Source organism: Phragmites australis, chromosome 2, assembly GCF_958298935.1.
Source record: "Phragmites australis chromosome 2, lpPhrAust1.1, whole genome shotgun sequence".
NCBI lineage: Eukaryota > Viridiplantae > Streptophyta > Magnoliopsida > Poales > Poaceae > Phragmites > Phragmites australis.
The window spans coordinates 42,736,681-42,749,521 of record NC_084922.1 but is presented as its reverse complement, the minus strand read 5'-3'; the positions used below and the strand labels follow the sequence as shown (position 1 = coordinate 42,749,521).

Sequence of the window (12,841 nt, the reverse complement as noted above, 5' to 3'; positions counted from 1 at the left end):
TTCCTGATGAGTTCTGACAGTAATTTTAGACTAGAAGCAATGCATTACCCACCTCATCCTGATCAATTGGCAGAGCTCCTTTCTGCTTTTTTGGAGAAAGAAAAGAAGCAAATTTTTTTCCTTGTTTTTTAAGAAACAAAGGCCACACCCTACCCCATGTTTCGTTAAATGAGACTGTTAAAACCTTTTTATAGCTCAGGATAAAACAAAACACTTCCTGGGTCAGAGTAGAGTATCAGTCTTTCCTGTAATTTTTCAAATTTTTTTCCTCGTTGTTTCATGTAATTCATGTTTATTTTCATAGATATCATGTAGGTCTGATAACAGTGATCAGAGTGGGGTGAATAGGAGCATCATCAATTTTTTCAAAATAGATGGTCCTCTCCTATTTTAGTCACCCAACACACCTTAAAAATCAAAAATGGAACTAAAAACATGAGAGAAACAAGTTACGATAAAAAACACAAAGAAAACATAGCTCTTATGAATCTTAGTGAACCCTAAGTTCGATTGAGACTCATTCCATGAGTCGTTGTTAAAAAAAATAGCAATTTGAAAAAAAAACACTTAGATACAAAGAAATACGCACATAGTGAAGAAACTATCCAAGTTAATTATCTAGAGACAAGGGAATTCAAAACCAATTCCGAATGAGAATTTAATTATTTTAGTAACAAGAAGAATAACTTCACGAGGTGAAATTTTTTTAGTGAACCCTAGGTTCGATCTCAGCATTGTAGGCTACAAAGATGACCTGTGGGTACTCGCTGATCATGTCGCACAAGTTTTCTATATAATTGACCCCACGAATGAAAAGAAGCACGTAGTTGTTGCTGAAAAATAAAGAATTGTCAGAGTTGAGAATATGGAGGATGAGAAAGAATACAATCAGTTCGACGACGTGTCGTCTTTCAGATAAAAAAAGATCAAACTTGTAGAAGCAACCCTCGATAGAATTATAATGCCTTACATGCACCTTGATGGTGTAGGAAAAATAAGATAAATAGTGTCATATTATGCAAACTATTTTTCAATGTGATAGAACCTGAAATTTGTATAAATTTAGGATAAACTTTAATTTATATCGAGGACTTGTATACATGATGTAAGAATATGCTTTAATTTATATCAAGGGCATGTATGGAATAATAATATACTTTAATTTATATTTAAGGCATGTATTGATTTTTTATAGATAAAGGGAGTTCTATTTCATCAACCAAATGAAAGGCATGTATGAACTACGAAGCATAATATATAATAGAAGAATATTTCCCAAAAAATAATAATCAGTGTCGGTTCTAAGTAAAAACCGGCACTGATACGTTTCCACATGCGGCTGACCTAAGAAACCGCCTATGGAAATGCATTTGGAAACGTATCAATGCCGGTTGCCTGTGGAAATCATTTTCACAAGCGGTTGCTTAGGTCAATTGCCTATGGAAATGTATTTCCACATGCAGTTCCTTAGGTCAACCGCCTATGAAAATACATTAATCAATTTCTTTCAAAATAGATGGTCCTCTCCTATTTTAGTCACCAACACACCTTAAAAATCAAGAGCGGAACTACAAACATGAGAGAAACAAATTACGATAAAAAAAAACACAAAGAAAACACAGCTCTCATGAATCTTAGTGAACCCTAGGTTCAATTGAGACTCATTCCATGAGTCATCGTCACTAAAAAAAATAGCAAGTTGAAGAATTTTAACTCTTTTAGTTATATTTCCATTTCATGCATAGATGATCGAATGGACCCGCACCTTGCTCAAAGACGAAGATATCTAAAACATCCAACGTGACATGTGTTGGTTCATCCTGCATGAAGTCATTCACAAGAGTGGTAGATTATTTGACCTCAAAGGTGAATTAGATAGCCATCCGAGGTTTTGTGAGTGGGACAGGAAAAACTTTTAGTAATGTTTGCTTGTGATGTAAAAATATTGTACTTATGAATAATATTGTACTTATGTTGATTCAAATGTTGTTGAAATCTGTCTTAGAAATGTATTAAAATCTGGAGGGAAAAAGTATATGCTATTATTAATTTTTGAATGAAATACATACCATAGGCAGGTTCTTATGTCATCCGCTTGTGACAATCTATCTATTTATAGGTGGACGCTAAAGTACGTCGCCTGTAAAAACTATTTACACAGACGGTTCTCCTGTGAAAAACCATTTTCATAGGCAGTTTACTTAAAAAACCGCCTATGGAAATGGTTTTCGATAGGAGGTTAACTTAAGAAACCGCCTATGAAAATAGTTTTCCACATGCGAGAACCGCCTATGAAAATAGATTTTCGCAGGTGGTCTTTTTACGTCTGTGAAAAACGTCTATTTCTATAGACCTTTAGTCACAGGTGGGTGCACTAAACGTCTGTGAAAATGGTTTATAAACCGTCTATGGAAATAGTTTTTATAGTAGTGAACCAAAATGAAAATTGCAATAAAAAAAGAAAAACTCGCAACAAAGCAAGTGAGCCAAAAGAAGAAAACTAGAAGGAGATAAACACAAGCATCGGAGGAAACATGTGCTTCATTGCTTGCAAAGGTCATCCATCTTTTTGGTAGATTACAAGATGGTTTTATTATTTCCTCTAAAACCCTAGCATACAAACTCAAATGGCTGTATCACCCTCTTCCAACAGCCTGACCACTCTATTTATAGGGCTTGAGAGCTTCCTTGGATACCAAGTTTCTTTATTCCCGAAATATCTCTTTCTTGTAGTATACTCCTATCTACAACTAAGGATATTTTAGTCAATTTTTCCCTCTATCCATTGGACGATCGTGATTCCTTCGTGAATTAGCTTTGCCTCGACGCAATGTACACAGTGATACCATGTGCACTCCATCCTTCCACGGTTTTGAGGCCAAACCATGAAACCGCATCTCACGCTTCTAAAAGCATGACTCATTACCACTTGCTTTTACCTCGTGCAAGCATCCTGATATCGACGTATGTACTCTATCTTGAGATCTAGACTAACGGAAAGTCTCTCCCGCTCCCGATCTCTTTGATCGTCTTGTCACTTGCACCGGCATCTCCTTCGCTTTACTTTATCAATATGTCGTCTTCATCCATCTTCTCATGCTTTGCTTACTCTCAATTTGCACAACTTATGATCACCCTTGACTCTGTCTGGCCTCCTCGATTGTCAGGCACCAAGCACCTTGCTTAGCCCCGATCATCTTGTCGTTGGCCGCCAAAGTGCATCCATCACCTGCACAGCACAAGACAAGCAAACTTGCATTTCCAACGCCATTATGGATTAGTCAAAAACAAAATTCTCTGTTGAACAACTCATCCCAAACAAATCATGAATGCCGGATGATCCATTGTTCACCCCTTCTGAGCGCCAGACCATCCGGCATGTTCAACTCCTCAAATCGGCCATTTTGCATCATCTCTGGAAATATTAGTCTGGTATATCCTTCGGTGTTCACACTGCTCTTCACCGGACTATCTGGCGAGTACAACCTTGCCACAAGCCATTTTGCAACTTCTCTGCAACAATTGGTCCGACGAAGCATCCGACGCTCATCCCTTTGAGCACCAAACTATCCATCGAGTACAAGTCCACCAGAGCCAGTTTGCAACCTCTTTGCAAGAAAAGCTTCGGTGTTCATATTACTCCATCGCCAGACCTTCCGGTATTCACTTCAATTTTTGTCTCTGGCTTGAAATGCTCCGGTGTGAAAACTTCCTGAGCGTCAGACCATCCAACGCGTTCAGTTTATGGGGCGCCGGATCATCCGGTGTGTACAATTTACCTGGCACAAAGAAAAAATACGGTAACTCCATTTCTCTTTCCAACTTTGGTTAATCATGATCATAACTGCAGCACATAAACATGTTCATGCAAGCCAACAAATTATTAAACTAAAACAACAACCTTGTCAATCACTCCTACATATAAACCAAGACACATTTCAACTTGGTTTCTCAATCTTCCCCTTATTGAGTGCATTGACAATCCTCAAAGTACAAAGATTTTTATTTGAAGAAATTCCAGCAAGAGAACCTCATCCAAGTGACCAAAATATAAAGAAGAAACAACATGGATCACTTGGTGTAAGAAAGATTGCATAAGCCTGAACAGAAGCCAAGACAAGCCCAAAAAAAAGCAAAAACTCCCCCTTGATGAAGCATAGTTTACATTATGCAAGATTTTTTTTTTGAGATTTAGTGCATATTTTCTCCCCTTTGGCAAAGCAAACATCAAGGATAAAAAAGACCATGTAATGCATGAACATGCAATACTAATGAGCTTCCACAAGTATACCACAAACCATTTGCAAAAGATAAAAAAAATTAAATAGCTATGGAGAGTAAAATGTGGAGCTCACAATTGCATAAAGGCTTAAAAGGAGACAATAACATAAGAGCATGAAGCTTTACAAGCTAATCCTGTAGAATTGTTGGCGTATTTAAGTTCATATAGCCGAATCATGTTAAAAGTGACCACAACATAAGCATCCACTCGTACCAAGACAAACAAGTATTCATGAAAGTAGACTTTGCAAACGCTCATATATAAAATCAAGACTTAGTTAGATCAAGTGATTAAAACAAAATTGATCATTTAGGCATATTTCTTTGTAATTCTTTTTATAACAATTTTTTTCTATCCTCGAGTTAACTTTAGCTACCATGTGTTCACTTCTTTGGTAAAACCACATGATGCATCAAGATAATCGTATTAGATCACATTTGAGCACAAGAAGCTTGATTGCTCAAGAATATTCAAATTGCATAAATTATCAAGATTTCACTGGATCAAATTAAGTAATGTCTTTGTAACACAAGTAACATATGTTCCTCTAAGGTTCTATCGTGAGCTAAACATTTGACAATCACAGAAAATATAGTGCAATATTCTTCAATCCACTATCTTGAACCAAACAGCTTAGAGTAAGATATTCATCAAACTAGCCTTAACATAAGTATTGACTAAGCTAAAGCAATTACGAATATGGTAATCAAGAAAGTAGGATTTCATAGTTTATATGATTCATAAAATTTTCAAATATCAGCTTTAGAAAAGCTAGCTTATTTGAAATGTTTTATATCAAAGCATCAAGAGAAGTCTAAGATTAAAAACTTGTTCCACACAACTACTCAACTTAGTCCAAATTCAAGTTCAGCAATAGAAAATGCTAAAGATATACAAGTCAAAGCTTAACTACTATGATTATCTTATATGATGCTATGCAATGCAAATGCAACAAAAGTAAAATAGAGTATGTACAACTGCAACTTCCCTTCACACAATATCATATGGATGACACAATCCAAGCTCTCCCCTCAAATAAGCAAATCAGATTGCATCTAGAGGCTTGGTAGTGATATTGGCAAGATGGTGTTGGGTATCAATGTAGCGTAGGTCAATGTCTCCCTTTTCATTGTGGTCTTATCAGAAGTGAAATCTCACATCTATGTATTTGGTTCTGGAGTATTGAATTTGGTTATTGGCTAAGCTTATGACATTGGTGTTATCATATAAAAGTGTCACACTCTTGAATCTAACCTAAAATCTCTTAAAGTAGTAATCCTCCACAAAATCTGAGAACAAAACTAGCGGTAGCAATATATTTAGCTTCAGTAGTTGGCTGCGCAATATTAGACTGTTTGCGAGAAGACCAACAAATAAGAGAAATGCCCAAAAAATGACAAGTACCAGAGGTACTTTTCCTGTAAATTCTACAATCAGCAAAGTTAGCATCTGAAAAACCACAAAGAGAGAGAAGAAGATGTAGAAAACCAAAGACCATACTTAAAGATGTGTTGGAGATATCTCAATATGCGCTTCATCATTTGACAGTGAGATGTCCTTGGTGATGCTTGGAAGTGGGCACAAAGACAAACGACGAAGTGAATATTGGGTCTTGTCGCCATCAGGTACAGGAGAGAGCTAATCATGCTCCTATACTCCCGCGGGTCTACCTCATCTCTATCTTCATCTGGATCAAGCACGGTCGAGGTAGCCATCGATGTCGCAAATGGTTTTGTATCGCTCATGTCAAACTTCTTCAACAAATCCTTAGTGTACTTCGTTTGGTGAATGAATATAACTTGCTTGCATTGCTTGATTTGAAGCCTAAGAAAAAGTTAAGCTCGCCCATCATCGATATCTCAAATTTACTGCTCATAGTTTCTACAAACTTGGCCACAAGTGCATGAGAAGGGCCACAAAAAATAATATCATCCACGTATATCCGAACAAGTAGGAAATCATTTCCATGCCTAAATATGAATAAAGTTTTATCGACCGACCCTATCACATACCTATGTTTTAGCAAGAATGATTTAAGCCTATCATACCAAGCTCTACGCGCCTGCTTAAGCCCATATAAAGCTTTCTGAAGCTTGTATACTCTATGAGGGTATTTGGAGTGCTCAAAACCGGGGGGGGGGGGAGGGGTGCTTGACATAGACCTCTTGCTCTATGGACCCATTGAGGAATACACTTTTGACATCCATTTGATACAACTTGAATCCTTGTGATACCGCAAATGCAAGGAGAATTCTAATGACTTCTTATCTAGCTACTGGTGTAAAGATCTCTCCAAAGTTTATCCCCTCTACTTGAGTCAAACCCTCGATGCAAGCTTCATGATGATGTTACGTGCATTCCATCCTTGCACGGTTTTGAGGCCAAACCACGAAATAGCTTCACACGCTTCTCAAAACGTGACTTGCTACCACTTGCTTTCACCTCATACAAGCATCCTGATGTCAACACGTGTAATCTGTCTTACAATCTTGACCACCGGCAAGTCTCTTCTGCTTCCGATCCCTTGGGTCACTTTGTCACTTGCACTGGCATCCTCTTCGCTTAACTTTCTCAATACGTTTTCTTCATCCATCTTCTCATGCTTTGCTCGCTCTCATTATGCATAGTTTAGGACAATACTTGACTCTGCCTGGCCTACTCGATCGTCCGGCACCAATCATCCCATTTGGTCTTAATCATCCCACCGTCGGCTGCTAAAGTGCATCCATCACTTGCAAAAGACAAGACAATCAAACATGCATCTCCAACATTATTAGGGACTAGTCAAAATCAAAATTCTCTATTGAAAAACTTATCCCAGACAAATCGTGAACGCCAGACGATCCAGTGTTCACCCCTTCTGAGCGTCGAACCATCTGGCGTGTTCAACTCTTCAGATAGGTCATTTTGCATCCTCTTTGGAAATATTAGTCTGATGTATCCTTCGGTGTTCACACTGCTCATCACCGAACTATCTGACGAGTACAATCTTGCTAGAAGCCATTTTGCAACCTCTCTGCAATAAATGGTCCGACGAAGCATCTAATGTTCATCCCTTTGAGCGTCAGATCATCCGACGAGTACAAATACACCAGTGCCAGTTTGCAACCTCTCTACAAGAAAAACTCTGTCATTCAAATCACTCCATCGCTGGACCATTCGGTGTTCACTTCAATTTTTGCATCTAACTTAAAATGCTCCGGTGTGAAAACTTCACGAGTGTTGGACCATCCAACGCGTTCAACTTCCCGAGCGCTGGATTATCCGATGTGTACAATTTATCTGGCACAGAGATAAAACACTTCAAGTCTATTTCTCTTTACAACTTTAATTAATCATCATAATTATAGCACATAAAAATGTCTTTAGGAGTTCGGAACGATTGTAAACTTATACTAGAACGCTACAATGATCGCTCAGTGTTGCGGAGCAGCAGAGCACAGCTTAATCTTTTCCATGGAGCCATTTCTCGAGACCCAGATAGCTGGAACCATTTGCCTCTTGCCCTACTGGTTGGAACCAATTCAATAGTCAACTTAAGGAAACGAACAATCGTGACAACAAACCTGATCTTTTACTGGATTAAGTGCTAGTACCGCGATCTAGTGCGTCGAGCTGGAGGAGATCGAGGCACTGATCCGCAAGGCGAAAACGGTCACCTCTGTATGCCCAAGGCCGTTTAGGTGATGCGGGCCGTGGAGGTCTTTAGCTAGGGCGCACCACGGCGGGGGGTTTGGTGGCTGTTGGGGGTTCAACAACCGACGCAGCACTGTGGAGAGAAGCGCAACGTCGCCAACACGCGCTGCCGTGCCCTTAGGCGCGGCGCGCGGGGTGAAGGGGAGAGCGAGAACCGAACTGCGACGACAAGCGATCCGCGGGCACGCACGAGCGACCGGAGCGCGGGGTAAGCCGTGACCGCCCTGTGCAATTGCAGGGGTCGAAGAAGACAGGACCAAATAGCGCGCGGCGCACGCGTGATTCGTCGAGAAACACCACGCACGCACGCACGGTAGCGCCCCACCGTCTCACCCAGCGCATTCAGATCGGTCCGGTGGGAGGGAAAATGCAACTTTTCATATTGTTTCGCACGTACGGTCTATCTTAATCATTTATTTCTTTAATTTGATGATCATTTATTTATTAATTTTTTGTTTATTTTATGATTTTTTTTATCTCTTTCAATACAAATCCCAATACAAATAAATTAATCCATGCCTCCGTATAATAGAATTTTCCCCTGCAGTGAGAAGTCCAGTTCCACATCGCGGTTGTCAATATTGATCTCCGATCAAACGGGTTGCAATTATGTCACATCGAAGTATAGGAATCTAAAGTACTCTCTAAAGTGGTTAATTTCGTACTCTCTAAAGTAGCCTAAGCACTTTGAGTGGAACCTAACTAATTTAGTTTTGAAATTTTGCATGGATATAGAACACTTGTTTGCCTACCGCTCATAATAGTTAACAGTCTTTTGAAAGTTTGTACTTGTGATATTTAGAGGGTTTTACGATCTTTAAAAATTAGCATTACAATCTTTAAAGGCTAGTTTTCAAACATATCTTCCTGATTAGTCATGGTAAAATGGGAGGCACCAAATCTTCTTAATTATATCTGTGACTAAATGGCACATGAAGCTACCACATCAAATAGTACGGTTATAATCAAAGTAGTGGTTACTAGTGGACTGAACTTAGCATAATCAAATTATAGAACTATGTCAATCGCGCGATGACTCAATCCACCATAGTATTAGCTGTCCCCAGACGTCATTTGCACGAAGCGATTTGCTTATGAGAGTCAAATGCATATGAGGAATATATTAAGGACTGAGAAATATCAGTAGTTCAGTACAATATGTGCTCCTCGATTGGTTGATCACAACTGCAACCTAAGAGTGTAAGTTCTGCCAATATTGTGACAGGTTGGTTGATACATAACACTCGAGAAAATGTCAGAGCTAGCAATCAATTTGAGTTCATGATAGGGCAGGACGCTTTAAGTTGGAGATGAGATCACATTTTAACCCAACGCATTCATGTGCCACTGACCTTTTGCCACCCTGATGCAAGAAGATCCTCACAAGGATGGAGAGCTTTCGCGATTCAGCTCTCAATGAACCGGGCATCAAACTTCTGGCTAATAACCTGTTTGTTGAGCCCCTGTTTTTTGGTTTTTTTAAAAATTGTGTTTTTGCTTGTCTAAAAGTAAGCTTTTAGCTTCTACAATATTTTTTAACTTTTCAGTATATAGTTTTTCAAAAAACATCTCTCGATAAGCTTCTCAGTTTTAATTCATTTTTCTTAAAAACAGGTTTTGATTTCTTCAAAATCACTTCTTCAATACCTTATTTATTCTAACTTGTAGCTTATGACAGCAGAAAAATAGAACTAGAAGCAGAAAAAAAAAAAGCCTAAACCTCTAAACAAATTTCTCTCTCTATTTTCATCGTTGTTCTCTTGTCTTGAATACGTAGTACTGCGTCTGCAGTTCCCTGCTTGCAAACTGTCAGTCAGTCACACGACAAAACTCCATAGATGGCACGCTCGACAATTCTAACTGACAGACTGACACCACGTGGTGGGGAGCAGAGAACCTGAGGTGCAGCCAAGGGGTTGTGGACAGGGTGACGAGGACAAGCATCTCATTTTCTGATCGAAACGACTCGTTGCCCACTTTATCTTGTCAACTCGGGGCTGCAAGAACAAGGGCAAAATAATGCAAGTGGCAAGCTAAACAAAGCTAGATGCCGATGTCGACGATGCTTAAACAAAGCTATTCCACCGAGCGTGTCAGGGCATTTACTTCGCTAAGCATCGGCAAGTGATAATCTAAGGGAATTCGCACGCGGTTTTGGGAGCAGGGCCAGGTCCCCTGGAGAAAACGCCAGCTGCCACCGCCAGCTACTAGAGGTACCGGAAGAATGGTTTGTCCAAATCTTGCCGAGATTGTGGCTATGTGCAGATGGAGGTTGGGGCGCGGATCTAGTTGAACAGCTTTGAGGTGGATGCATATCTATACTTTTATATCCTATAAAATAGACTAGTTACGATATATTGGAACGATTTTTATCATATATTTTATATTATCAAATAATTTACAATTAAAGTTGGCTGTCTCCCGGCTCAATTGCTAAAAAATCTTATCATCAATTTGTAAACCTACAATTAATAGACACTATTAGTATTAAAAAATATTAATATATCATTATTTACTTCATCTATAGGGGTATATTCTCAGTATTTTGTTTTTCAATTATTTTTTCCAGTGAAAATTTTTAGATCCGTCACAATATTATTAATTTCACGTGTGTGGAACACATGGATGATTGCTAGTGGCCACAAAAGTGATAGTACATGTCATACACTTTTAGATGTGTATTTGCTCAAAAAATGAAAAGTAAGAGGAAATCCAAACCTAGAAGATCTCCTAGGGGGTATTCACGATTTCTTGAGTGTGTTTTGTTGCTTGAATTCCTCCGGACTAGCTCGGTGGATACGTATAATATTATAAAGAAGCATATTAAGTTATCTGCATCCACTATTTCCGTTTGCATGAGTAGATGTAAATATACAACCTTATTCTGGCTAAGAAGTGAAGTTCAATTTGAGCTTCACTCCTCATCCTGACTGACCGGATGTAGACTCATACGAGCAACCAATTACAATCTTAACTCTTGCATCCGCTCATGCGGCTTTTGATTCAGTCAACCAAACAGAAAATCAGCTCAACCTGTCTAGACAGATACAATCAACCAAATACTCTTCTTTTCAACACATATGACTCCACTCAGCCTGTTTCGTCTCAATCTGTTTATACGATGCAATTCTATAAAACTTTGTTCAATTAACCAAACACACTCTTTGTTTATTGGATAAGCAAACTTTACAAATTAAACTTTTCATGACATGCTCAACTTTTCCATATATAGCATAGTGTACTAACATACTAACTATATTACATGTAACTCCAAAAAAAATCAGCATTACATCAGTATATAATATATATGTATATGGCTTTAAAAGAAAACCTATGGATCTCTCGTAAACAGAGCACGTACATGTATACTGCAAAAGTGGATATCAAAGCCAAAGAGTGGTTATGGATGTTTTAGATATGGATGATGGATCAACGCACAACCACTACGTGAAAAAAATCATTAGTGATGGATGATAACCGACATTAGTGATAGGTCTTATATCAGTTATTCTTATCGCGTCACTAATGATAGATCATTAGTGATAGGTGATGACTCGTCACTAATGAGGTTATTAGTGACGGGTCATAAATGTGACCCTTCACTAATGTTTAGTTATTAGTGACAGGTCGTAACAGTGATCATTCACTAATGTTCAGTTATTAGTGACAGGTCGTAACCGTGATCCGTCACTAGTGACTAAACATTAGTAACAAGTTGTAATCTTGACCCGTCACTAATAACTGATGAATATTTTTCGTATTTTTTTAACAAAAAAAGTCAAAAAAATATTTTTTTTCACCGAGCCATCCTAATACATGCCCATCCTATATGCCTCACAAGTAATATTTTTTCACATTATTTTCAAGTTTGTATTTCATGGGAATCGAAACCCACGACCTTCTCCTCACGTATGTAGCCACTTTACCACCTCTGCTATCACGTAGTTATGATAAAAACCGGATATTTTATCTTTTTAATCTTATTTGCCGAAGATCATTAGTGACGCGTAATAACCATGGCCTGTCACTAATGACTAATTTTGTCAAATTTCGTCGAGGGTTATAATTTGATATGTGACTCGGAGTGCATTTGGTAAAACGGGTATAAGTTTTGCATACAGACTCTAATTTTGACGTTTTTTTTTACTCTCTGGACAACTTAAATAAAGTTACATCCAGTTCTTCGGGTTGAAGAAATTTTTTTAGGCCAAAAACGGCTTGTAAGATTGAGTTCTCACCCTCGGAAGTTTCTGCATCATTTTCAGAATGCGTGTTTGTGTCTATAACTGCCACACCTTATATCAAACTTTAGTAGAAATATACAATAGGTCTTATTCTAGTGCTGCTGAAGTGAGAAAAAATAAGAGAAAAATAAAATAAAAATAAAAAAAATATTTGCGAATGCTGTTATTAGTGACTGGGGTTGGTCATTAGTGACGGATTACAAGTTGATTCATCACTAATGACTGCATAGGATGACCCGTCATTAACGAGTGGATCATTAGTAATGGGTCAAGTTGTGACTTGACACTAATGGCTGGTCTTGGACGACCCGTCACTGATTACCTTATCATTAGTGACAGGTCAAGTTATGGCTCGTCACTAATGATTGGTCTAAGACGATCTGTCACTAATAACTTTATCATTAATTATGGATCACAACTTAATCTGTCACTAATAATTGACCTAGCACGACCCGTCACTGATGACCTAGTCATTAGTGACGGATCACAACTTGACCCATCACTATTATCATCAGTGAGGGGTCATGTTACGACTTGTCACTAATGACCACTCATTGATGACGGGTCTATATCTGGTCCCGATCAGAAGGGATATTAGCGATGTGTATTTATTATACCC

The 12,841-nt window shown here is 38.5% G+C and overlaps 1 pseudogene; it reads right to left on the bottom strand.

Moving 5' to 3' along the window:
- Positions 1 to 3,131: 3,131 nt before the first annotated feature.
- The window catches only part of LOC133907473 (probable WRKY transcription factor 29), a 39,838-nt pseudogene continuing 30,128 nt past the window's right edge, over positions 3,132 to 12,841 (bottom strand).